The following is a 26,817-nucleotide window of genomic DNA, read 5'->3' on the forward strand; positions in this document are numbered from 1 at the left end:
ACGGGTAACACAACGAATTGTTACATGCGCGTGAATTATGCGCGTACGGAGAATTCACTTCATTTCTTTCTAAAAGCAGTAAAATTTCCTTTAAATAAGACATTCAGAATAATAAAATAAATAGTGCCTGTTTGGGAGGGTAACTGTTGAAATTGACACCCCGAGAAAACTATTGTCAACCGACGCTTCGCTTCGCGTCGGTTGACAATGGTTTTCTCGGGGTGTCAATTTCAACAGTTACCCTCCCAAACAGGCACTTTTTATATAATGCTATTTCATACGTCGCCAGCGTTCTTACCAAAACTATCTTAAAGAGAGGCAAATCCCATGGAGGAAAATTTTACAAGTCATTGAGTTACTTTTTCTGTTTTTCTACTGTTTTTTTTCCTGTTTTTTTTTAAAGATGTGTAACTTATCCTTACCCAATAAGTTTATTTTGTACATGTAGTTGGTTTTTAAATGTAATGCACTTTGTCCTATCAACAACAGAAAAAGATCAACTTTTATGCTTTAGTCAAAAAAAAAATTCAAAAGAATCGCTAATAGGATTTGGTACATACTTTTCAATACAGTTTGAAATAAAAAATACAATCCGACTTTAATTTTAGTCTTGTTAGGTTGATATGAAGTCATCAAATCCTTCCTGGTTAGTTTAGTCACACATGTAATGCAATGTCATGTACAATGAAGGATCTTCTATGTGTGTTAATGGCTATTGTCTTCCTAATGACAACAAATGGTGAGTTTTATTAGATCGTAATCATACAAACAACTTTTAACATTAAAAGACAGTTTTGTAATCTTTCTGCTTTCTTATACTCATTCTATTCATTTATACAAGATAAGTAATATGCATTTTTTTCTTTCTGAAACCTACTTTTGTCATTATAATGATCTATCTGTTTACACAGTTCATGTTAGTCATTGGGGGAAACACGTTAGGAATTTCCGTTTGGTAGTAAAAAGAAATCGTTTACATTGCCATTTATTGTTTGTGTTGTATGGTATTGTATTTTGTTTATGTATAATGAAACATAGATACTGTTAAGTTGTTTCATATTTGGTATGCAATATAAAATGTATATAATGTATATAATATTACTGACTACATACCTTCCTCGTTCATTCAATACACACCGAACCCGGTCATTGAAATATTGGAATATAAAAAATTAATTTTCTCGAAAATATGTCAACCAGACGCCACAAAAGTGTAAACTTGATCTGTAGTGTGACATTTTGAAGCTTTTCAGCAAAGAACAAGTGCACTTAAGCTATAGAGAATGGGGCCTTTTTCAGTGCCGTTTTTATGTAGGGAATATCAACAGATTGCTTTTTTCTCGTAATTGTTAAGCACTGATGGATACTTAAGATTTATATGCACGCTTAAATTTACCAAAATTAGCATACAGTTTAAAAAATTGAGGATTTTTAAATGCCTATAAACAATCTAATTCCAGAAAAATCGAACCGAACCTATTGAATTGTGTCTATTTTAATCAGAGGGAGGAGAAATTTAAATCAACATTGTTCTGTTGGTGGATCGATTGGCACATTTGACAAACGTCTACCTGGATAGAACCCACGTAATTGTTTGAAATAATTTATTCCATGCGTGGGTTCAAACATGGGTCACGCATGTAATAGCTTTCGCTTGCTATAGGAAAAACCTTGAAATTTTCATACGTTTTTCATTTTTTAGGTACCAGCCTAATGTAGTACAAACTTCTTATTTTCACAGGAGTTTCCTAAATGTATAATGCGTATTTTGTCTTTTCCACAAGTTTGTACTCGGTTAGGCTGACAGTAAACAAAGACTTTGAAATGAATGCCCGTCCTCGATCTACTATACAAAGTCACGAATGTGGGCTGACCCCTACTTATATAATAGTGTTGTGTTGTGCATGTACTATGCCTAAATAGTAGTCAGGGTTTGATACATTGTGCACGAGCCGGAGGCGAGTGCACTATGTATCAAACCCTGACTACTAATTAGGCATAGTACATGCACAACACAACACTATTGTTATTATTATGCCGACTGTTGAATATACTGACTTGCTTTGCTATAAGTTGCTGTGACGTTCGAGTGTTGACAAGTTCTTAAAAAAATCACCGGAAAAGCAAGAGTTTGTAAGGGTTTTTTTTTAATTAATCAATTGATTGTTTATCTAATCAACAAGTTGTTGTACAATAAAAAGTCAACAAAGGTTTATGTTCTTTTTCAAGAAATGAGAGACGTTTGGCCCTACCGAGAAAACTCGAAATGTTTAGCAGACGAAATCTCATTGAATTTTTTTTCTTGTACATTCTTTATCAAGCGTCATTTAAAAAGGCGTTTTTTTAATTCTCATGTAGAATTTCTTTGAAAAATGTTCAATCAATTTGTTCAAAAGTTTATAAGAAACTTTAACTTTAAAATTACCGTCAATAATGAAGTGTTTTTGGAAAAATGAATAATTTTAATTGCTTGATGTCAGTCTATATATCTACGTTTAATATATATATAAATACCGATGACTATTATAACTGCTAATGTAGCGTAGCGGTAACGCGTTGGGCTTCATGCTGGAATGGTTTTAGCGTCGTGAATTCGAATCCCGCTGTTGGCGCTGGAAATAGTATCGTTGAAAACATTCGCCGTGCTCTATTTCGGCATAGTATGCTTACGCTATATAAATCCTTTGATACTATGCTAAAATAGATGAGTATTGAATATATAGTGTCAAACTGACAGAAGGCATAATAATATGCTGTTACGCTTCGTGCTTTTTATATACAATAAATTCAGCGCTAAAACTTGTTAGTTCTTATGGAATAGATATCAATAAGTGATTTTAGGGGGGAAAATATGCTTAATTTGAATCTTCATTCTTTCACTTTTTATCGGGACCCATAAGTGCACTCGTCCTTTCATATTATTCCTCAAACGCATAAAGGAAAAAAGTGTGGAAAACTGGAGTGGGACAGACAGACAGACAGACGGACGAACGGACAGACACGGAAAGACGGATAGCCAGACAGCAGACGACAACAAGATGTGATCAAAGAGCTCAGAGCTAAAAAGTATATAAGCTACCCCCAGTATTGGCTTACCATTCATTGTAATTGTGTCATTTATTTTTCTGGTTTTCACAGTTGAGTTAACCTTTATTTAATGCTTCTTAGTTTGACAATGAATGTCATCAATGCATTTATGTGAAAATGTTGTTGTTAAAATTATTGCAAGTAATATTTTTTTTACTTTTCTGTAATATCAACATTTTTCAATACTTTTTTTATAGGCCTTTATTAAGACATGCAATCTTTCTTTTTTATATTGGTTTTCGTCAATGTGGAAACCTTGGTGTTTTTTGTCAACGTAAACTTGAAGGAAAAACATCGATGGCAATATCTACTACATCCGCTTTGTCCACTACACGGTTATCCAGTCCATCTTCTGTGGTTTCATTTACGGAACTTATAGCTACATCTGCAATCAACAAGAAAAAATCGTCAGAGGAACTGAAATGTGATCACCGTAGTGGTATCTTCTTATCAATATATGATAAGGAAATGATAATAATAGTTAGCTTCACAAGAAGATTTTCATATTCTCTTCTACTTATATTTGAATTCTAGTTTGGAACTGCACAATATTGTCGATATTTTTTCAGTAGCATATTCTTGCTACATACCTGTTAATAACATTCCCAGCAACAAATACAGAGATTTTGGATATGCGATGCACCTTATTGTACTATAACTGTTACGTTGTCTCCAAATCAGATACGGATCTTTCACAGTTGATATCGATATGATATCGATATGAACACTGATTGGATCCGTATCACACCCCTTCCAGAACACCGACAATTTTTCCACTTCTATATTAGGAAAAGACTATGTTTTCTAATTTCAGCCGAGTCGTTGTTGTCTTTACAAATCCCACTGGCTATATTCGTGGTGATTTCAACACTTTCAACAATACTGAATATATACTTTTATATAAACATCAAATCGAGGTATGTATAATAAAGTTTGCCTTCAATTTTAAATTTAGTTTTATTTTTGTAAACTGTTTTACACACAAATTAAACGAGCTTTGACGAATTATTAGAAAATACACATAATGCTCAATTAAACCAAATACCATCAGATATAAATAAGGTTTTTAAGTAAACAAATGAAAATTTAAAAGAAATGTAAAAAAAATCCATTTTGAGGTCATTGCAGTGTGATATTTAAGGAATAAGAAATCATTTTTTTTAGTATTATGAAGGGATCAAATATGGCCCGATGTGATAAAGTAAATCATAATTCCCAACGGGCTTTATTTGACTTAATCATCCCGACTGTATTTGGACACCTCATGATATTCCAAAAATGACCCCCTACTACTAATATTTATATAATTTTAAGCAATTGTACTGTTTTAAGAATAAGGAATCAATCTATTAGTAAGAGGAGGCGATCAAATAATGTTGGGGTGAGCAAATCCAATAAAGACCGAAGGACTTAATGCTAGATTTGATTGGTCCCGACATTAGTTGATCATCTCATAATATTCAAACAATGATTCCTTAAGCCCCTTTCACAATTGGTGCACGAGAACATTACAACACTTTGCGAATGGAATTTTTTGGATTCGCACTAGCTCTCCCATACGTTGCACGAGCTCTCGCATACGTTGCACGAGCTCTCGCATTCGTTGCATACATTTTAGTGCTCGCATCAAGTCTCCACAAAATAGTGGACATGCACTTAATTCAGACGCGACCAAATGCGATCCGAATCATCGCAGAGCAATGCATAAACAATAGTACGAACGTTTTACAACGTTTTGTGTACTCGCAAGAGTGATGCACGATTTTTAAAGGTCGTAAAATGAATCGCTGCTGTATATGCGTGTGTTTTGCGACCATGAGACTGTTGCTCAACATGTCTCATGTAATCTTGCAACATTTGACTATCATTGCACTACTTATCAGCCTCTGTATGCCACTAGTATATATACCCTGTATTAACATCTCTGTTTTAGACCATAATTGACAATAAACATTTATTGCATGATTGTGAGGGAAATATGAACTTTTATTACTCCAAGAAAAATCATATTTACTGAGGGCTTCGCCATTATGCAATTAACGTATTTTTTTTTTTAACCAACAACATATGTTTAAACTTTGATTTCTAAAAATTGTCTGACTTTTCAATAGCAATAACGTCATGATTGTTTGATTTCGTATGTTATTGTCTCACTTTTCTTTCATAATTTCGAATCATAGAAAGTTGGTTTCGTGATATAAAGAAAATCATGTTAATAATATGCTGCTGCGTCTCTGTTTCTTCTTGGGCGGCATGTTCTCTCGCTTCTAACTATTTCTACTGAAGAGCGTCGACAATTTCCGGTATATACCCCCTCTGCCTCGCACGAGCATTCGTACCATGGAACGTATGATCGCACGTCCAATCGCACTGGTGCACGTTCAATCGTCCGATCACCTGGTCTCTCGCGCGATCCTATTGCATTATCTTTTTAACAGTCACTTTCATTGTACAACAGCCGCACATAGACGCAATATATATCGCAAGATTTAATGCGTTTACATCACACAACGCTCGCTTAGATCGTGTGAATTTTGTACGAATACCTTTTCAAATGCGATTAACTCGGCAACAGTTTAAGATTCATGTCTAATGTTTTCGGTTGCACGAATATTTTGTCGCTTCTGATCGTGCGCCAATTGTGAAAGGGGCTTTAGTACTTATATTTATAAGATGTTCAGCAGTTAAACGATTAAAAAATAAAACAAATCATCGACTTTCGATACAAAATCAATTCGTACTGTTGTCACAGACAAGGGCCAAAGGGCTTAATAGCGCCGACCGAAATTATCACCTCAAAATAGTAAAAGAAAGATTCCTTATTACTTATATTTATGTAATTTTAAGCCATCGTATGTTTAAATATTTGAATAAATAGCAAACCCCACTGGCGCCTCAATTTGGCGTCATTTGAAGTTATGGGTTATATAGTACAAAATTGATACAAAGTGTTATCACAGGCAAAGACACTGGAAAATGTAAAAATTTATAAATATTACGAAGAAATCGTACGCATTTAGCCCACATTAATAAAAAGTTTACCTTTTCCATATTTTAGAAACAAGTCTAAGAAGAATAAAACTAACTCAAACGTTATAATGAGCAATCGAGGGGGAAGTGAACCGAATGCTGAAACCTACACAGAACTAGGAAATACGGCAGCAAGAGAATCTGAAAACCAGTACGAATCGATCACACGCCAGGAAAACAACATGAACACTAATGTTTTATAAACTTTTCTAAAAGTTGAAATTCACCTTGCCTGAAATTGGACTTAATACATGTATAAGAAGTAGTATTACACTTTTGTGGTTGATATTATATATTCATGAAAACTGCTGAGTATTTATGTAATAAATGTAACATTGGAATGCAAAGAAAACCACACAAATTGGAAAATAAATGTTATTATAGTATATTGATAATAACTGGAAATCAAAAAGTTTGAAAATTGTACTAGTTTTTTAAGCTAAAAATACGAGTTTAACACGGAATACTCGAACAAACATCAGTGCATATACATGTACATATATGTGTAGATTTTGTATTATGTAATTCATATAATGAATGTATTATGCATGTAAATGTTGACAATGACGTACGGACTGTTGTTTGTTTCACCGTAAAGAGCTCCAACAATTTTACAATACAGAATGCTTGTGTTATAGCCATTTAACTTTTAGAAATATTTGCTTTTGATATAGGTTTCAGTGCAAACGATTGATTACTATTTTTCACCTTACTTTGTGTATTGTACATAATGATTGTATTCCACCTTCTCTTATTATTTAATTGGTGGTACACAGAAATAAGCGCAGTTATTGTGTGTATACGTGTTTGCGTATCTGGGTGTTTTTTATTTCTAAACAAATCAAGAATTTGACAGTATTTTGTACGTGTATATAGAGGAGGTTTTTTAAACTGTTCGCTTTTAGAATAAACATGACTGCAGTATTGTAATTTGTATCACATATGCTATCAAATGCATATTTTGCAGTTGGGACCACTCCCATCCTTGCACTCTCGCCTTGTATAATGAAATTCAAATGTTACTGTGTTTAAAACCCCATAATATTGAATCAGGGTAAGCAGACTGGCGTAAGTGGCAGAAATCTGGAAAAACATACACACTGTTGTATGCAGTACATTTTATATGGAGTACATGATGATTAGGCTTAGCGACCAGTAAAAAGATATATCAGATAACCTTAAAAATTAATGATGTTTTATAGCTAGTACAATGGCCGCCACACTGGCTGGCGCATGCGCACTAAAAACAAACAAGATCATGCGAAAAAGCTTGGGCGAAAACGATACCTGAATAAAATTGTATGTAATTGACCGAAATAGAGAAAGAAAGGCGAAGACAAAAATGCGAAGGTGTGAATGCGAAAGAGCGATATTAATATCATTCCTTCGTCTTCGCATCTTTGCACTTCGCCATTCTGTCTTCTCACTTCTCGTTTGCCTTCGCAACTTTGCATTTTCGCCATTGCACCTTTGCATCTTCGTCCATAAGGTAAAAATGTAAAGATGCGAGTGACCCAAACAAAACACCATAGGACACAGCAATTGGACAGCAGATAGACATGGATTTGCTGTCTTTGGCAGAAAATCCATTACTGGGACACTGTCATTCTTTTCCTTAGTCTTTCCTCAAGAAAATGACTACAAGGAGAACAGGCAGTCCAATACTTTAAAAGCCTCTCTAAAATGAGGACAACTTCGGTTTATAAAGACATTGTATGCCCTTTTAAATATAGCTAAACCCACAATACTATTTATTGTATTTGTTGGGAATCAACTGGCAAAATGTCGAATGACGAGATGTCAGAGCTGGTTAAGTCCTGCTTTGCTCAAAAATATGTAGCGGAGCCTGAAGACCATAAACTTTGGGAAAAATCTTAAATGTAAATGGATATATACGATCATAATCATGATTTCAATAAATCTTAAAAGTTATAATTGTAAAATGTTTCTTGTTTTTTTGTTGGACAAACATTTTTTTTTAGGTCTGGCAAGTGAAGGGACTATATTTGATATGGTCAATTATCTGCCACCAATTTTAACCAATTTCTAAATGGTATCGTATCAAAATTAAAACTTTATTAAACTTTATACAGAGGGTGGCTGCCACATAATCTTGATATTAGTCAACATTGTCCAATAGCTGTTTATCTATGACGTCACCAAAACGGGCTAATTCCCGCAATTTTGAAAACAAATAAAAATATTATCATTCTTTCTTCATATTGTGCCTTTGGTAGTAAAGAGCGCAGGTCTGCTTAAGTACAATTTTAACATTTTTTTTGTTCAAATAATTAGACATATCGTTAAAAATAGTACATAAGCAAGCATGCGCGCGATGTTTCCCAGTCGAAAAACCGTCCGAAAACACCCATTGTTTGCTTCAAATCATTAATTTATAAAAAAAAAAAAAATGACAACTTTTAGGACGCCATTTCTACATTTTGACGTCAATGTGGTGATAACCTCTACAACAATTACTTTATTATGATTTTAACTCTCTTTAACCTTATTTTTAAAGCTCTTTATTAAACTTTAATTTTGGGGGCGAGAAATATGTAATACCGCATATAGTCCTTTGTTGTATCACTTGCCCTTGGACATGTAAGTTATAAAACAATTACAGACCCCTGGTTTGTCTTAAATTATGACGAAAAGTTGAAAGAGGAAATATTTCCCATACTCACTAAAATTAATATGTTTAACCATATGAACAGAATTTTTGAGAAAGTGGGTATAAATACCATCCAGACAAGGGAGTTCTCTTCCTTGACCTTTGCATATCAAGTCTAATGGAAAAATCTTTTTAACAAAAAGAAGTTGCAGGAAGGGCATGGTTGTGGCAACACTTACTTGTAGTACGCTTTGTGCATTTATGTGATTAACAAAAGCTATCTACGTTATAAACTAGATGGCCATGCCAAAAAAGAGATGATCGTTATCGTAAATTTAAAGCATTGCCATGTTGTGGGCGTATTTGAGCGAATAAATCAGGCACTACAAAAGAATGACATGGCTTGATAAACTCAAAGCAGAACATAAATGATCTTTCACCTGTGTGTGTGCATCAACTGACTGTGCTAGTGTCATAGAGGGAAAAATTCAGGGGTTATTGCAATGATATGGAATGGAATATTTCAAGAAGTACCCAATCACTATGCTGCGTCAAAACTTGAACTCGATGTACCCAATGCTGTAAAATGCATACCTTTTATAAAATATATGTCAGTACCATAAGAGGGTTGTTTATACTGTACAGAGCATAATTCATGTAGTTGAAAAACCTCAAAAGTGAAGCTGATTCTCTTGAATTATATGTTATGAGTTTTACAGACGCGGTTGCCTTGATGTGTTATGTTCAAACAACTTCTTAAAAACCATGTTCATCATGCTCGACTTTCTTCTTAACATTACTGGTGTATCACAGGTATGTGTATGCATTATTGAATTATTGCGTAGGAGTAAAATATATAACCGTTAGTTTTCCAACACTTTTTGTAAGCATTTACTTTTATATTAGACATGCTAGCACAAGGATACATGTACCTAACACTTGAAGTCCAAGACTAGTGGAGGGGTTAATTATGGATTGAACTCTCTTAAGACAACACCTGACAAGCAGATGCGTAAATTTGTAGAGCACTTCAAGGTACAGGAACCCAAATTTAATGATATTCAATTGAAAGGTCGGGTCAAGGGTGTGAAGGAGGAAAAAATGATAAACCTTGTCTAAAAGTTAAAAGTGCTTCTAAATGTTGTAACAAGATTTCAATGTCAGAGTATGTTTTGTGTTGGAATGTTGATTTTTCTTTGTTCTAGGAGACATTCTTCAAGGCAGTTTTTGAAAGGCTCCAGATGTCCTGCCAGCCACCAACTGAATTTCCTTACTATTTTTCCACAGTTGGAAGTGTTGATGTATGCGCTCATTGCACATTACCCGCAGAAAATCTCCAGAGATGTTGAAGAAGTACAAGGTTGCACTTGCATTTTGTGCACAGTGTCTCATATCGGGCAAGGGAATTCCAAACTAAAATCCAGTGAAATAATGTTAACATGTATTTTCTATCTGTTATTGTCATGGACTTTTATTACATTAAACACTTTATATCCAGTCAGAAAACTGACTTCAGTTATACTTTTTTTTCGTCCAAAATGTATTTAAATTTGGGTAAAACTACCAAGATTGAGAATTTTTGCCGGAATAGAAAAGTTATTATCTGAAAGTGTAGCAAAATGAATTTTCCTTAATTGTGGTAAGCTTAAAACCGTCAATAATACCCGCGCTACCTTTATGGTTACAAAAGTTCAAAACTTAAAATTTAATGAAATATTATTGCCAAAAAATATGTTTTATGTCATCATTGTATCGCTAATTCTATTTTTAGCAATTCTTATTTAAGTTTAGGTTTTTTATGGTTATTTTTAGCTAATTCATCCACCCTGTATCTATTTATAAATGCCTGTGTTTGTATTATGTCATTAGCCAATGAAATGAGAGTATTTTGTTCACGTGGATATCACTTTTGTTTTTACTCCAGTGTGAAATAGACGTGTTTTCGTAAACTAAGATATTGGTCGCTTTGTAAAGTTTAATTCCCGACCATGTACTTTCCGATAGTGTGAGAAGTATTGGACGCGGGAAGGTTTGCTTTGGAACTTTGTTATTTTGTTAAAAGAAAGTGTTAAAATAAGTCTGCGGTAAGGTTTTACCATCGGCGCCCGGGTATGTACTGACATTTTGTAAACAGTCAAAATGGCGGATCGAACATCTGTGTGCATTATTGGACATTCCTATGTAAAACGATTGGAACGATTTATTTTACAAAACCCTGTGTATGAGAGCTTGGGTCTCGATGAGGAAAAACTTAGTGTGTTTTCGGGGCCAAGGGGGTTTGTCTATTTACGGACTTGCTAACTCGTCCAGATTGTGTGCGTTTTCGGCAGTTCCTACTGTGTTCTTGAGATAGGGGGTAACGATGCGTCGACTTGACCAGCACATGTGATTGCACAAGACATTTTTTCATTTGCGAACTATTTGATACATGGATATGGTGTAAAATCCGTGATCATTGGTCAACTGTTGCGCCGCGACCCTCGGAAATCACCGGTTGGATATAACGAAGAGGTCATCAGTATAAACTAACACTTGGAACAGTTGACAAGTAGTGAGGAGCATGCCGTTTTCTTGAATTATAGAGGACTTTGGACTTATTTGGCATACTTTGGGCGCGATGGAGTTTACCGTGGGGTAGAGTCGAATGGATGTTATCCAGCACCCATGGTCAAATACTAGATGATCATAAAATATGCAGTGCATAACAGAGTTCAAAATTTAAGGCTAGTAAATTAAAAATAGTTTGTTAAAGAAAAATTTTAAAAGATTGTTAAGAAAAATTTTAACAACTTCAATTATTTGATTTCAAAGTAAATCAGTATGCATACCTAACATGGTAAAGCTTTGTTTAATAAGCATAAGGAATAAAATTTTGTAAATATTCTTTTAAACATTTTGAGAATAATTGAGTCTATCAGTATGTACACTTTTAAGTTTATGTACAGTACTGTAATCATGTTTCAATGTAATCTAGGGTGGTAAGATATTAAAGATTGATACATAAATAATTGCAAGAGTGGCCAATCATTTTAATTAATGTTCTATTATACCAACCTTTATCTCAGCTGAGGCATGATTGGACTGGCTATATCTAAGTATGCCATCATTTGTATTTATTTATATGTATGTAATTGAAGAAATAAGAATATATTAAAGGATATAATTGCAACATCTCATCGATTAAAAGCTACGATCTGGGCAAACTAATTTATTGATTTATGTTTGCTGTTGCAGTGCAGGGAGGATCTTATCTCATTAAACATAATTATGTTCTGGGTCCCTTATTGTCCAGCAAGGGTCATCAAAGCCCAAATTACGAATGGCAATTCAGCAATGGACTGATAATTTGTTTTATTTTTATGGGAATTTTTATTGAAAAATACCCAGAACAGGCTCCCCATCTCCTAAAGTACTGCTATTTTATAAGAGAAATGAACAACATGTTAGGAGATAAGACCTGGAGAATATATGATGAGAATTTTCGGATGTTGAAAGAGCAGCCCTTTCGAGCAAACACAGGCAGTAAGTTTATTAGATTCTGCTATGCCTTTAACAATGGGGAACAATGCACTCATAACCCCTGCTCATTTACCAACAGGTGTCAATCATGCTTAGGATCACATACAAGAGCCAATTGTAGTTTTCGTAAACAAAAACAAACAAATACTAACACTATCACCAAGTCCTCAACAATCACCCAGCCAACTACCTTCTCCAGTCAACCCAAAAAGTTTAGGTGAATTTTTAGTTGATTATGACAGTGATTAGGATTCTTATTTGATAAATGTCTTTACTCATGGTTTTAGATTAGGTTGTACTTCTGCTTCTTCACCATGTGCACCTCAAAACCATAAATACACATTAGATCACCCAGACATTATAGAAGAATACATACAAACAGGGTTAAACAAAAGAAGAGTTGCAGGTCAATTTTCAAACAAACCTTTTGAACATTTTGTAGTATCCCCATTAGGTTTAGTGCCAAAAGGCAGTACAGGAAAATTTAAAGTAATTCATGCTCTTTCATTCCCTAAAAATCAATCGGTAAATTCCAATATCCCAAGAGAATATTCAGCTGTTCAGTACGATTCCATAGATCAGGTGGTTGATTTAGTTCAAAGGTTTGGGCAAGAATGTTTAATGGCAAAGACTGACATTGAAGATGCTTTCCGTATCATATCTATTTATCCAGCTGATTACTACTTGCTAGGATTTACTTGGGAAGGTCAATACTATTATAACAAATGGAGCGAGTAGTAGCTGTCAAATCTTTGAATCATTTAGCTCTGCTCTCCAAACGGTCATGGAAAATGTCTTCAGTGCCTCGGGTATGTCCCATATTTTAGATGATTTTTCTTTGTGGGACTCCCAAAATCGATAACCTGTAGAAACGATCTTGCTAGTTTTTTTTTATTTCTATGTAAAAAAAAATTGGAGAGCCAATAAAAATGGAAAAAAACTCGGGCACCTACGACCAACATTGTCATTTATGGTATAGAAGTCGATTCAGTGAAAATGGAGTGTCGTCACTCGGCTTCGAGCTGTAGATAAGATCCAAAATATAAATGACAAACTTAACTTATTCAAAAGGTGTAAAAAGGTTACTTTAAAAGAAATGCAGTCAATCATATGCCTTTTGAATTTTTCCTGCTTTGTGGTTGTCCCAGGTCGAACATTTCTTCGTCGTTTGATCAACCTAACATGTGGTTTGTCTAACCCAAAATTCTACATACGATTGAATAACGACTCAAGTGATGATTTAGAAACCTGGGCTACCTTTATTGACCATTTCAATGGCAAGTCAGTTTTTCTGGATAAAATTTGTGTGTCATCATACCATCTGAGTTTATACACAGATGCTTCTGGCTTGATGGGGATTTCAGCTGTTTTAGGGTCTGATTGGTTTGCAAGTGAATGGCCATTTGAATAAGAAGATTATCAAATTTGTACTAAAGAATTGTTTCCAATTGTCCTTGCATTGGAAATATGGTCATGTCATTTAAAAAAAAAAAGGTATTATTCCTATCAGACAATATGGCTGTTGTTGAGGTTATCAATAAAAATCATGTCGAGATAAAGCTCTCATGAAATTGTTACGTCGTATTGTTTTAGTGTCCTTACGTTTTAATATTCATTTCCATGCAAAGCATATACCTTAAATGTGAATGTAACAGCTGACAGGTTATCCCTTTTTAGATTTCAGGACGCTTTTCAAGAAACACCTTATTTACATAGACAACAAACAAAAATCCCAGTGTATCTTCTTTACATTTGACAAACTCTGCAAAAAGACTTCTACAGGCTTCATTAGCCTCTGCAACAAGAAAAGTATATCTTAATTCATTGCATATTTTCCTTGAATGGGTAAGCGCCATATCCTTACCTGTACATTACATTGCAATATGTAATTTTATAGGTCATTTATTCAAAATTGGTTATTCACCAAGCTCAATAGCATCCCAAATTTCGGCTTTAACATAATATTTATAAGATGTTAAAATTGCCAGATCTTGCTCAGTGTTTCTTAGTTCAAAAGCTGCTAAGAGGTTGTTACAAATTAGGTCCATCGGTTGATACCCGTCTTCCAATTACAGGTAAAATTTTGAAAAAAATTGTGAACTCGCTAGATCAAACATTTTCATCTCGGGCACATTCATTGTTACTTTAGGCATTGTTTTTGATGGCATTTCATGGGTTTTTCAGGTTAGGTGAATTGGTTATAAAATCAAAGACTTAGTCAGATAAGGTCATTTAGAGATCAGATGTTCATTCTGAGACAGCTCATGGAAAGCTAAAGCAGGTGCAAGTGGTTTTGAAAAATTTTAAAACAGTTATGGACAGCCAAAGATTATTACATTAGAAAAATAAAAAAAAATTCACTCATGTCCAGTACATGCATTGTTTTACTATCTAAAACGTTATCGTCATTCTGGTGGCCCTCTTTTCCAGTTTTTAGATGGTTGTCCGGTGTCTTTTTCCTTTGTGTCAAAAAAGTTAAATGAAGTGATCAAAAATACTGGGTTGGATCCAAAACAATATAAGGGTCACAGCTTCAGCATTGGTGCTGCCACTCATGCATCTAAGGTTGGTTTCTCGGAAAATGCTATTCAGAATATGGGTAGATGGAAGTCTGATGCTGTTAAACGATACATTCGTTTGGGTTCATTTAATGTTGCACTTGACTAAGAAAATTAATCTATATCATTCCTGGGTTTAAGTTAATATCAGCAAGATAACATTATATAACTAGTTCAGATGAAGTCTGCTATCTGCTCTGTTGATTGCCTGTGAGTGGTTTTTATTACAACCCTTTCGAACTGGTAGGATTGTTTGGAGTTCAGATCAAGTCTGCTACCATAATTATGATGCGTACAACTACATCGATAGTAGTTTAGATAAGGTCTGCTACTATGTCTGTCATCTTGGAATAAGATCACGGCTTTTACTTTTCCCACCTGTTTTCATTGTTTTAGATCAGATATGTTAGTGTACCCCCCCCCCCTTTTTTTTGGCATGTAGTTCAGATAAGGTCTGCTACCACCCTGTCCTTAGAAAACATAGTTTTGATTTTTAATATTGTATATTAAGTGTTTGTATTAATAGGGTATGTTGCTGTTCATCTGTCAAAATCAGTTAATCATATTTGATATATATTCTGTTATATCAAAAACTGTTACTTTAATTATTGTAATTACATCTCAGTATGCCATACTATTACAATTTTTTCCAAGTTTTTTTAAAAGTTGTATAATACAGTTGTTAAAGTCTCCAGTTCCATCTATTTCCTTTGCAATTGGGTGGCGGGAATCCAATAGGTATTGGATTTATGACAGAATTGTGTATATGCCACCTTAAATTTTTACATGTTTATACTAAGGGAGATCACCCTGCCATTATTGGTTACTATTTTTTGTTAATATTTTACATGGTGGTCTTAATATTTGTTCAGGTGTTTTTAACTAATAAGGGAGATCCCACAGTACCTGTTACATTAGTCATTTTAATAAGTTTAGGTATTGACTTTGTCAGGGATCTCCTTGTTTGTGATGTGGTTTATTTGTACAAGTTTTTGATTTGTCATTAATGAATTATATTATTTCGTCAATGACTACTAAGTTGTTTTTCAAGGTAAAAAAAATTAACAACCTGCAGTTCATAGATGGAACGAAAGATTTAAGTCTATAAATGGAATAGGCTTTATTGGTAATTGTTAAAATCAATGTATGGACATCAATTTCTTTGTTAAGCTATAAATACTTTTATAATTCATATTGAATAACCGTATGGAACGACAATCAAAGTGCTTAGGATTTAAGGTAACACACAAAAAATGAATGGCGCGAGAATTAAATATCCCTCTCTAAATACTCACATGTGGAAAACTAGTGCGAAGACTTATCATGTAAAAATTGTCTAAATAGCACATGCTGTCTGTACCTGTCATTGAAATACAGAAATACACTTCATAATACACGCACGACTGATCTCGTATGAAAACAACAGGTTCGAAATTTAAACTTGTAAAAACGGTTCAGTATTATGAAAATTGTGTTGTATCAACTTCCTGGTTTGTCTAATTGTTACAAAAATGAAGGACAAGTTTTGTGTTATAGCTTTGTTCACTGTATTTTTGACGGCAACAAATGGTAAGTTTAAGTTGTAACAGGGAAACAAGGGTAAAAGACCCGTGTATCTCTTTAAATCAATGAATCTCAATGAATTACGAGGGTAACAGGTCTTTGTTTTTATATCTATATCTGTTCTGAAATAGGGTAACAGGGGTAACGGAGTAACATACCTTTGTTTCTTTCCTTATCTCGTTTCTGAAACATGGTAACAAGGGTAACGAGGTTAAACGACTTTTGTTCCATACTTATCTCTGTTCTGAAACAGCGGAACAAGGTTTACGAGGGTAACATACCCCCTTGTATCTATATGAATCTCTGGTCTGAAACATGGTAACAAGGGTAACGAGGGTACCATATCTTTATTTCTCTACTTATCCCTGTTCTGCAACAGGGTAACAGTGGTAAAGAGGGCAACAGACCCTTGCATCTCTATGTATCTCTGTTCTGAAACAGGGTAACGAGGGTAACAGTCCATTGTATTTTTTTAATGCCACCTCTGCAAATTTATTGACAAAATTCTTGGCTATTATTGGTTTTTGTCCGTCACGTGATGGAAGAGTAATTATGATACCCGCTTACCACTACACGGTCAGTACTAGTTATAGTTGTTTGTAAAGAAATATGGCGAAACGGTTCGCATCATTAGATGCAGACGAGATACAAAGAAAGACAACTGTTACAAATAATATGAATACAGATCTCATCACAAATTCAAAGGAAACGGCTAGTGTCAGTTTTAGTTCTCCGACCATGAAAAAAAAACACCAGATGATTCACAGAAAATGATATGTAAGTGTTGATTTTAAAGATTTCAACAATGAGCTGTGGTCAAAAAAAGAAAATGTTACTTTGATTTTGTAAAATGTTATAACTTGCTGAAAAACATTTAAATGATTTAATTGACATCCTTATTTGTTACATTTTATTTGCAAATTTAATATTGAACTCTGCAAATGCATATTTGTTTTCTAGTACTCATATTATACAAATGTATGGTTACTGATAAAACTATTTTTTAAATATATTTTTTAGAGATAATTTCAATTTTCTGTCATACATTTTCTAAACAGAAATAGAATTTAGGATGAAAACCTTTTTTTTTCTTTTTGATCAATCGAACATTGAATCTAACTTTGATTATACTTGGTAAAGCATGCCATTTTTATAATTTTATAATTGCATGATTCTATAAATGTACATGCTAACTGTCATGAACACTCATTTCATTAAAAATAAACTGTAATATTTAATTTTTTGTTGTGTGTGTGTTGCTGTCAATTGAAAATTTACATGTATCAATCAAAAACAATCAGTTTTTAGACGGAATCACGTGACCCCGTCTATTAGTTTACTGTCAGGCGATTTCTCAAACCGGAAAGCACGCGTAAAACACATGAATTGAGTCTACGCGTAAAAAAAAGTGCACATACTTTTCATGCACTTTAGTAAATATACAGGGTGTCCCAAAACATATGTTACACTTTTAATCATCAATAACTTTATAAGATTAAAAGCAATTTTAATGATTTTTTGTCAACATCTAGTGTATCAGTTTCAATTTTATTAGAAAAAAGTTCAGGAAATTCTGTTTAACTATCAGGTAATTATGACGTCATAATGATGTTATCACACTTATCAAGATGGAACCTTCATGTGAACAGCTGGCAGAAAGTGTAAAACTTTACTATGAGTGTAAATCTGTGACTTTAGTCATAAGAACAATGAGAAAACGACATCCTGAAATGAAAATGCTCAACAGAATGCTAATTTACAGACTTGTGAGGAAGTTTGAAGGTAAAGGCACTATAAGTGACACAAGGAACAATTCTGGTATTGGGAGACCAAGGAGTGTCCGTACTAAAGAGAACATTGATGCCATTGATAGACTTATAACTGAAACTCCCCAAAAATCAGTTAGACGTGTACTGCATGAACTAGAATGCAATGTCAGTAAATCCAGTGTTCATAGAATACTCAAATTTGATTTAAAACTGATTCCTTACAAGATAAGTGTGATGCAGATTTTAAAAGAGACAGACATGAGAAGTCTTTTTATGTGGAAAAAACTCTTAACTGTGAGAAAGGCACTGTTTGGGCTGCACTAAGTTCAACTGGAATTATTGGCCCTTTTTTTCTTTGTAGACACCGAAGGCGAGGCAGTAACAGTAAATTCTGAAAGATATTTAAAGTTTCTACCAGCCCTTAGACGAAAAGTTGTAAATTTTGATGATGTGTGGTTTCAACAGGATGGTGCTACGCCACACACTGCAGGTTGTGTTCTTCAGTGGCTTGACAACACATTTGGTGATCAATACATTTCTTATCGTACAGCAAATGTTTGGCCTCCGCACTCCCCCGATCTAAACCCCTTGATTTCTTTTTGTGGGGTTATTTAAAAGACAGAGTGTACTCTCCTTCCCCACAAACAACAGAGGACCTAAAAACAGCAATTACACGAGAAATAAGATCAATCTCTGTTGATACATGTAAAGCTGTGATAAAAAACTTAAAAAATCGTGTTCAAACGATGTTGAAGGCAAAGGGACGTCATTTGGAACATATGTTGTAAAATGATATTATGTTATTCCAAAGAAATGTTTTTGTGATTAACAAAGAAACTGTAAAAAATGTATGCTTAACAACAAGTTTACAACTATTTTGTTATATGTTGTAGATTTCATAATTGTAACTTAAGGTATTAAAATTTTATAACAGTTTAAAGGTGTAACATATGTTTTGGGACACCCTGTATATCATAAAACACGCATTAAATCGTTTTAAGTCATCTATGTATAAACCATATTCTATAAAGAAAATAATCAAATAGCTTTATTAATCAAACTATTCTTGGTCGGGTTCAATAGTTGTAGGGACTTGTGGATTGAGTTGCGTAACTAAATGCACATTGCCGTCGACAAATCAGTTGGTGGACGAGCTCATTCATCAATGAAAGAGGATGAAGGTTGAATCGAAAGTAAAGTTCCGAAACGCAATGTGCCATTATGAAAAGTTGTGAACTCTATTTTAGCAATCTAAACCCGAAACTTCATGCGCGAGCCGAAGTTAAAATCTGGATGGGTTATACACAGATGTCTTACATCAAATAGGTGTTTCATTGGCTTCCAGTCTACTTGCGGTATGACTGCTGTTCATCTCTAAATTTTGTACATAGAAAATAAAAACAGGTCTGAATTTGCCTTCTCGTTCATTGACTTTTAAGTTAATTAAACTGAATTTAAATTTTGAACAATGCATTGTGAGTAAAATATATATAGATTATACATTTCGGGTGACCAATAGATCAAATAATATTATACAATCTTATCGATTATAAAATCAAGTTTAAAGTTAATGTTCATCTTATTCGGCTTAGTTGGAATATATAATCATGTATTTTTTTAATGTTATGAGACATAAGTTTATACTTTTTTCTATACTTGATAACGGACAAAACCAGTCATATTCATTATTAAAAGAATTTTTCATCAATATTTTAATGTCTCTCATCAGAAACCCAGCTGAGCTTTCTCCCATCGGTAAATATCTCGAACCAATATTAGATCTATGAATTCAGAGATAATACATAATACATTATATTGCTGTTAAAACGTTAACTTTGCATATATTAGGAACTTTAAAATTAAATAATTCTGAATTAATAGCTAAAATTAACAATTATCATACAATTATTTTTACTTTAACAATTGTCAGTTAAACATATTACCGCCATGTGAATATTTTTCCTGGACATGAAACCAGCTCTCCTTCCTTAACACTAAGTAACTGATCTGGACATCTTCCTTATTTTCTTTTCTAACCAGTCCTTTAACTAATTTATCTCTTTACATTTATCAATTAATGTCTTAATAGTCTGTTGGTTTTTTTTAACGACATATATAACAGCAAATCAGGAAAGGTCTACCCCAAAATATGACGCGATTCATCACTTTTGGTCTCCATTTTCTAGTTTTATCGATTTGAAAAGCGGTTGACTGAATTCGGAATATGAAAAATGGCTTAACTTTTTTATCCTGCGCTTGTCTCTCGGTTACAGTCGGAGGATATTATAGAATAGATAGTTAATATTAAATCAGAAAAAGGACTGAAACGCTTTGATGAACATTTTATTCTCAACATTATTAGTGAATAACATTATGAACAACTTTATTGCGAGGGGGATATACCATCGCTTCTGTGCGTGTGTGTGTATGTATGTGTGTGTGTCCATTGTCAGCTCTTTAGCAAAATTCCAAGAAAACTCTAATGAATATTCGTCAAACTCTTTACACTTTTTTGGCATGGTGAAAGGACAAACCCTATTGATTTCCAAGTCAATTAATTCAATATTTTTTTAAATTATCGTAAAAAAGCAAAATTAAAACATGAATTTTATGTACGACCTTAAGGAAATAGCTACCGTCTGCAGTTCAATATTTTGTGATTTTACTTTAGTAAAGGTAAAAAACCCCCAAACGCTTTGTTGTATTGAAGGGTTAGAAGATTGCCCATAGGTAAAAGTTGAAGCGGGCAAGAAATTAAAGTCATCCGATGAACATCGAAACAAGATGTCGATTTTTGGACAAATTTTTCCGTATGACTTACAATAGAACTAGTTCAAAATTCAGAAGAGACTTTAACAGATATCGCACAATTATCACGCGAAAATTGTTTCATATTAATACATGTAATAGCTGCATATCTAATACTATGGGTTGACATACCACAAGCAACTAGATTTGTCCATCAGAGCCGGCTACAAATCGCTAGATCTTCAGCATTGTTTCATAAAATATGCGGGTCGTTTATGTATGCTTATATAAAAATGAAAGTCACTAAATTAATCTTAATTAATTAAATTTAATTTAACTTTGATTAAAGCATATACATGTATGTACATGTGTTGAGTTTCTGCTAGGAATAGAAAATCTGTGCAACAACGTACATTTAAACACCACAAATAATGGGGATTAGGATAAAATAGATATTATGAATTCAAAATTGTTTTAGAAATACTTGTGTCATATTTATTTGGATCTGATAAATTTTGATCAGAAAAATGTACATGTATTTTTCTAAATAATGCATTACCCTCTACAACAACTCATGTCGCGAGGGGATGCTCCGCTTTGCGGTGCCCTTGTTATTTTTAAATCCTGTCTTAATGCATATATTCTTGTATATGTCCAAAAATTTGAAGATTAAAGATAATTATACCTTTTCGGATTATAAAATGATTTTCTACGCATACTTATACCTGGTTTTTTTTTAATTTCAGGTTTACCTTTTCCATTTCTGATAGTCATTCTTGCTGTGATATCGTCTGTTTCAGTTTGTTTAGATATATGGTTTATCATTCAAATATATTTAAGGTACTTTAGATACTTTGAATTTCAAGATTTTCTCGTAAGCACAAACAGACATATACACAAATTATTAACATTTGATATGCTAACACATGCTAAAACCACCTTTATATTACTTTTCTTTTACAAGTTTACACTAAAAAGACAGAATGTTTATCTTTAAAAAAGTCATAAGGTGCAATTTGTTTTTGTTTTCAACAGAAAAGCAAAGAAAACTCCACTGAAGAACGGAAACATAAAAATCAAAACTGAAAATGAAACGTACATGGAACTTAATGAAAGAGATAAAAGTTGTCATGAGAACCAGTAAGACTCGCTGACATATCTCAATAACTACATAGATATCAGAGCATTATGAATTGATTGATCTTTATTATCAGCATCTGTTGATACGTGTTTGAATAATCGGCGTTTTTTTCTGTTTATGGTCAACATCATTATCTGTCGAAATTAAGTAAAGGGAATTGCCTATTTCAAATTCACATTTTTCTTCCTTTTGTTTCTAAAAGTACATCACAATGTATGCAGATAAGCCTAAACGATGTTGTTAATTGTACGTTACTAACCAAAGTTGTAGTAAAAACAACCCTATTATCTTTCTTTAAAAAAATAAGTACCATAAACTCAGGCCAGAAAGAATCGTTTAATATATACGTCTTAATCAATGATAAATAAAAGCGTCCCCATTTTCTGTGATTCAGAGTAAAATTTAAAATGCATCGAGATGCTATAAAGATTAATATTTCTTTTACATCTGCATTCAGTGTGCATTGTGCTACAGAAAATGCATAGTCCATTGTCGGAGATTTGTTATAATTTTATGTTCTTGTTATATATATATATATATATATATATATATATATATATATATATATATATATATATATATATATATATATATATATATATATATATATATATATATATATATACAAGATATCATCGATCCACATTTTACAAACTTACTCGATATTTATTACTTGTAATGCATGTACTTCAGGGTTCAAACCATGTTTTTTTTTTTTTTAAAGTATGTACTATTTACAAAATTTCACTTCTTTTTTTAAACACCCCTCTAACTTATTACTAGGTTTTAATACTAGGCTAAAAATAAAGGAGTCTACGGGGGTTTAGCATTCCAATAGACCCGCATGATAACGTTGACTGAATGATAATGATTTCAATATTTCCCATTATAGAGTTCTCTTAATCTCCTTAAAAAATTGCTTTCGTTACTGCAATTTTTTACGAGTGAAAACTGATACTGTGTCAATAAAGATATTTTGAATATGTGTTTTCATCAATTTCAATTGCTCTTTTTTCACAGGTATGTGTATTTAAATATCAAAATCATTCAAATGTCTTTCATTTCAAGTTTGTCGTTTGCATCACATGCAATTTTTGTTTAGTTTTTCGGCAGATATCTGATATCTATAATGCATCTTTATAATCATAGTTGAGTAAAGGTATGAATGTCAGATAATTACATTTATATATCTTGCTTTTTAATGTATGAAAGGAATTGACATTCACTCCTTTTACATTATTTATTAACTATCGTTCAAAGGGAATGAAACTATGCATATATAGTACAATAAATCCATATATTAACATTTATTGTAGTTTAGATCGTATTTAAAAACATGGAACGATTGAAATATCAAGAGTTATCGATTCCTTAAATTACCGTCGCACTGAAATTGAACTCTAATATTTGGCTGACTTCATAACATCCATTCCATATGGATCAGTAATAGCTAATTATAATATTCGCTCTATACTGACAAGTTCTATGGAACAATATCGAGGCCACTCCTTTGATTTTGACTTTCCGCTAAAATACCAACCAATGAAAAACAGAGCATGTTTGCTGAATTGACAAATGCATACAGTGTATATGTACATGCAACTGTCATAAACTTAAAGCGGAAAGTTTGTCAAAGATATATTTGCGTACATGTAGTCAAGCGATATTGTCAATAGATGCTAAGCGAAAGCGAAGTTAAAGAATTTGTGAATGCATTTTAAAAACATCCCGATAACAATACGAGATTTGAGAAATGTTGAATTAAAAAAGGAAATTAGTTTCTTGCATGTTCAATTATAATAATTATAGTTCTGATGGATAGAAAGCACGACCTCTGGTGAGATAATGGAATATAACTTTCCAGGACGGGGTAAACTAATCGCAATTTTGAGATACAACGCACTAAATACCCACTCATTTGAAATAAACTTTAAAGGATTGTTTTTTTTCCCTCCAGTCTAACAGCTGCAACAAAAAAGTAATACCACGTACATGTATAAGTTTATCATCCAGTTCAATTTATTTCATTTTTTTTATCCCTGCCCGCTTCTATAAATATCAAGCCATGCAGTTGGTTTTTTATTGAAAATTTAAAGAACATGCTAAGAAAGCAATTAATTAAAAGTTCGGACTCTGTATTATATATATCAACATATTGTATCATATTAATGTGTACAGTATTAATTCCTGCGCGGCATATCAACTGGCATTCAGATAAATTAAGATTATATTGAATGTTCATTCATTCAGTTTTGTGCGACATTATGCCAAAGGTCAGACATAACGACGAATTTTTATCAAGGATTTCAAGTTTCCTGCATTTAAGTTTAAATTGTCGTAGTTGAGATTTCCGCGCAGAAAAAAAACCTAGCTCCCGATTCCTTTTATCAATCATATAGAAGGAAAGAGGACGTGAACTTCAAAACCTATACATGATAAAGATGATCAAACTAGAAATCTCCACGGCTGAAGTCCGATAACTCTAATACCTTTAACTGCAATATCGCTGTGTCTTGTAAGTAGATTGTCAGTAAACACTCTGTTGCATGTCTACGCTTTGTTTTCATTTTCATCCACACATGTACATAGAACAGAACAAATGTATCTGATGAACAATCGGCCACTAAAACAAGGATGTATTCATTTTCTGATTTTATAAGAATCAGATTTCCATTTATTTTTTCTGTCTTTTTTTCACCAAGCATACTAGCAACGTTTTTATAATTATTTTAGACATTCTATCACAGACAAATGCATATAATTATTTTATTTCTATTTACTCCCATGTACAATATTATGTATCAAAGATGAATGCCCAAGGGATTCCGGGGATCGTCTGTAATGCTTTTTCCATCTTTTAAATGGACTTCTTAACAAAGGTAAACCTAACATTTATAAAGGGCGACATGGCAAAGATGTAACGGCTGATTGCCCTGAGTTTGTTGTTGGATGGGGAATACATCTACATTAAAACACTAATTTTTAAAGATACCGCCCGAAAATTGGTAAATGAACTCTTACCCGTTCCTTATACATTTGTACAAAATATTTCACTTTTTTAACAAATCAGTAATCGAATTATCTCCCTCCAATTGAATCGTTCCGCAATTAAGAGGGTACGTTTTATCAAGAGAAAAGGAATACTTTAATGCAAAGTAGGATAATTCCAAATGTCAGGCTTTGCTCCTACTCCGGAAACTCCACTATTATACATGTAGTTTAGACGTTCTCTCCCTTGATAACCATCCCACTAGTATAACAAGAAATTTCCTGCTTTTGAACTATTATCTAGGCTGGTGGTATCATTATCTTTTTAGCCAATAAAATTGCACAGAAACAGTCTTTTCAAGGACGTTTTTATAAAAGGAACTAGAAATATAGAGCCCAAGTGAATTTTACCTATTTTTATCAGCCGTCTCTCAAAGGATTTTTTTTCTTACACTATCTAATGCTGTTTATCCATTTACCAACAAAGAACAACAGATAAAAAGTTCATGGAGGTTTGTATTATTTTTAAAATCCCGATTGTGTTGATTTTATTAAAGATTAAAATAAAGATTCAAATTTTGTAAATCACGAAGTGGCTTGCCACAAGGGTGACATCATTTCGAGATCTATTTTAACTAGATTATAGCAAACATGAATACAAACCTTTTGTCTAAATCTTTGCATGCTATTTTGGTTAGCTTCGATTGTATTATTTTTTTCTTTTAATTTTTTTTCCCGAGCGAAGTAAGAGAATTAGATGCAAACAGTAAATGGCGTTGATTATTAGAAATCGACAGAAAACGCAATATACATAATTTCACCTATCATTTTTTTTTACTTTCCAAAGTGTAACGAAGACATGATACAGTAAGTAGTGTCCGCTACTAGAATACAATATACTGAAATATATATTTGATACCGGTTAACCACCTGTTACAAAGAATTGTCAAGCATTTAACGCTAATATGGGTAATATACATGTGAAAAGGAATAGAAAACTTTAAATTAATAGCTAAAATCGCAGAAGCTATTAGCATGACTTTTACGTCAATATATATTTTATTTAGTGTTTGTTAATGATAAATTTCTATATTTAGATTTGTTTTTGTATAAATTCTCTCAACACAAGCAATAAATTAAAGTGATTTTAATAAGTGCAAGTACATAATGAGTTATACTCTGTCCCGAGTTTTTGCTTCCACCATTATTTGCTTGATATTTCGATAATCATAAATACCTTTGTGCTCAAACTACGTTCATCCACTAATATGAAAAATGTCCAGATTAGCTGTTTGGAAACGCCCCCTCGACCGCTTCAGGTTTCAATACACATTCCAAAATAGAAAGTCTACGGAGATTTTGCATTGCATCAGCCATTGATAAGCCCGGATGATAACGTTGAAAAATTGCACGAGATATCCCGAGTACTTCCGAATGGAGAAACGATATAAACATTTCCCATTGTAAATCTCCATAAAAAATGTGTTTTCGATCCTGTGAATTTCATGAGTGAAAAATGATTGTTCAATAAAGATATCCTGGATATTTTCCCTTTCATCGATTTCAACTGTATTTCTTTCACAGGTATGTGTATTGGTATTAAAAATCATCAAAAAGTGATGGAAGCAATAACCTGGGACAGACTATAGTGTACAATTTATAATTCATATATTGCATGTAATAGTTAAGATTTTTTTAGTTATGTTAAGAGAATTTAAACATAACTGCAGCTTTATGTATAGTAAACACAACGTATACAATGATTTGAAGAAGGTTTGATAACGTCTTTTGAAAAATTATCAT

The 26,817-nt window shown here is 33.0% G+C and overlaps 1 protein-coding gene and 1 long non-coding RNA gene across 3 annotated transcripts in view; both read left to right on the forward strand.

Annotated features, from left to right (window-relative positions):
* The window catches only part of LOC105343022 (mucin-5AC), a 156,921-nt gene that overhangs the window by 90,220 nt on the left and 39,884 nt on the right, over positions 1 to 26,817 (forward strand). The gene's annotated exons all lie outside the window — the stretch shown is intronic.
* LOC136271206 (uncharacterized) lies at positions 634 to 7,047 on the forward strand. Of its 2 annotated transcripts, XR_010709079.1 has the most exons (4): positions 634 to 739; positions 3,374 to 3,526; positions 3,902 to 4,004; positions 6,146 to 7,047. It is a non-coding gene; the product is annotated as an uncharacterized lncRNA (long non-coding RNA). The 2 variants fall into 2 exon arrangements; XR_010709078.1 differs by lacking the exon at positions 634 to 739 and having other exon boundaries at positions 2,053 to 3,526.

The sequence above is a fragment of the Magallana gigas genome, chromosome 9 (genome assembly GCF_963853765.1).
Source record: "Magallana gigas chromosome 9, xbMagGiga1.1, whole genome shotgun sequence".
In the NCBI taxonomy this organism is placed as follows: Eukaryota; Metazoa; Mollusca; class Bivalvia; order Ostreida; family Ostreidae; genus Magallana; species Magallana gigas.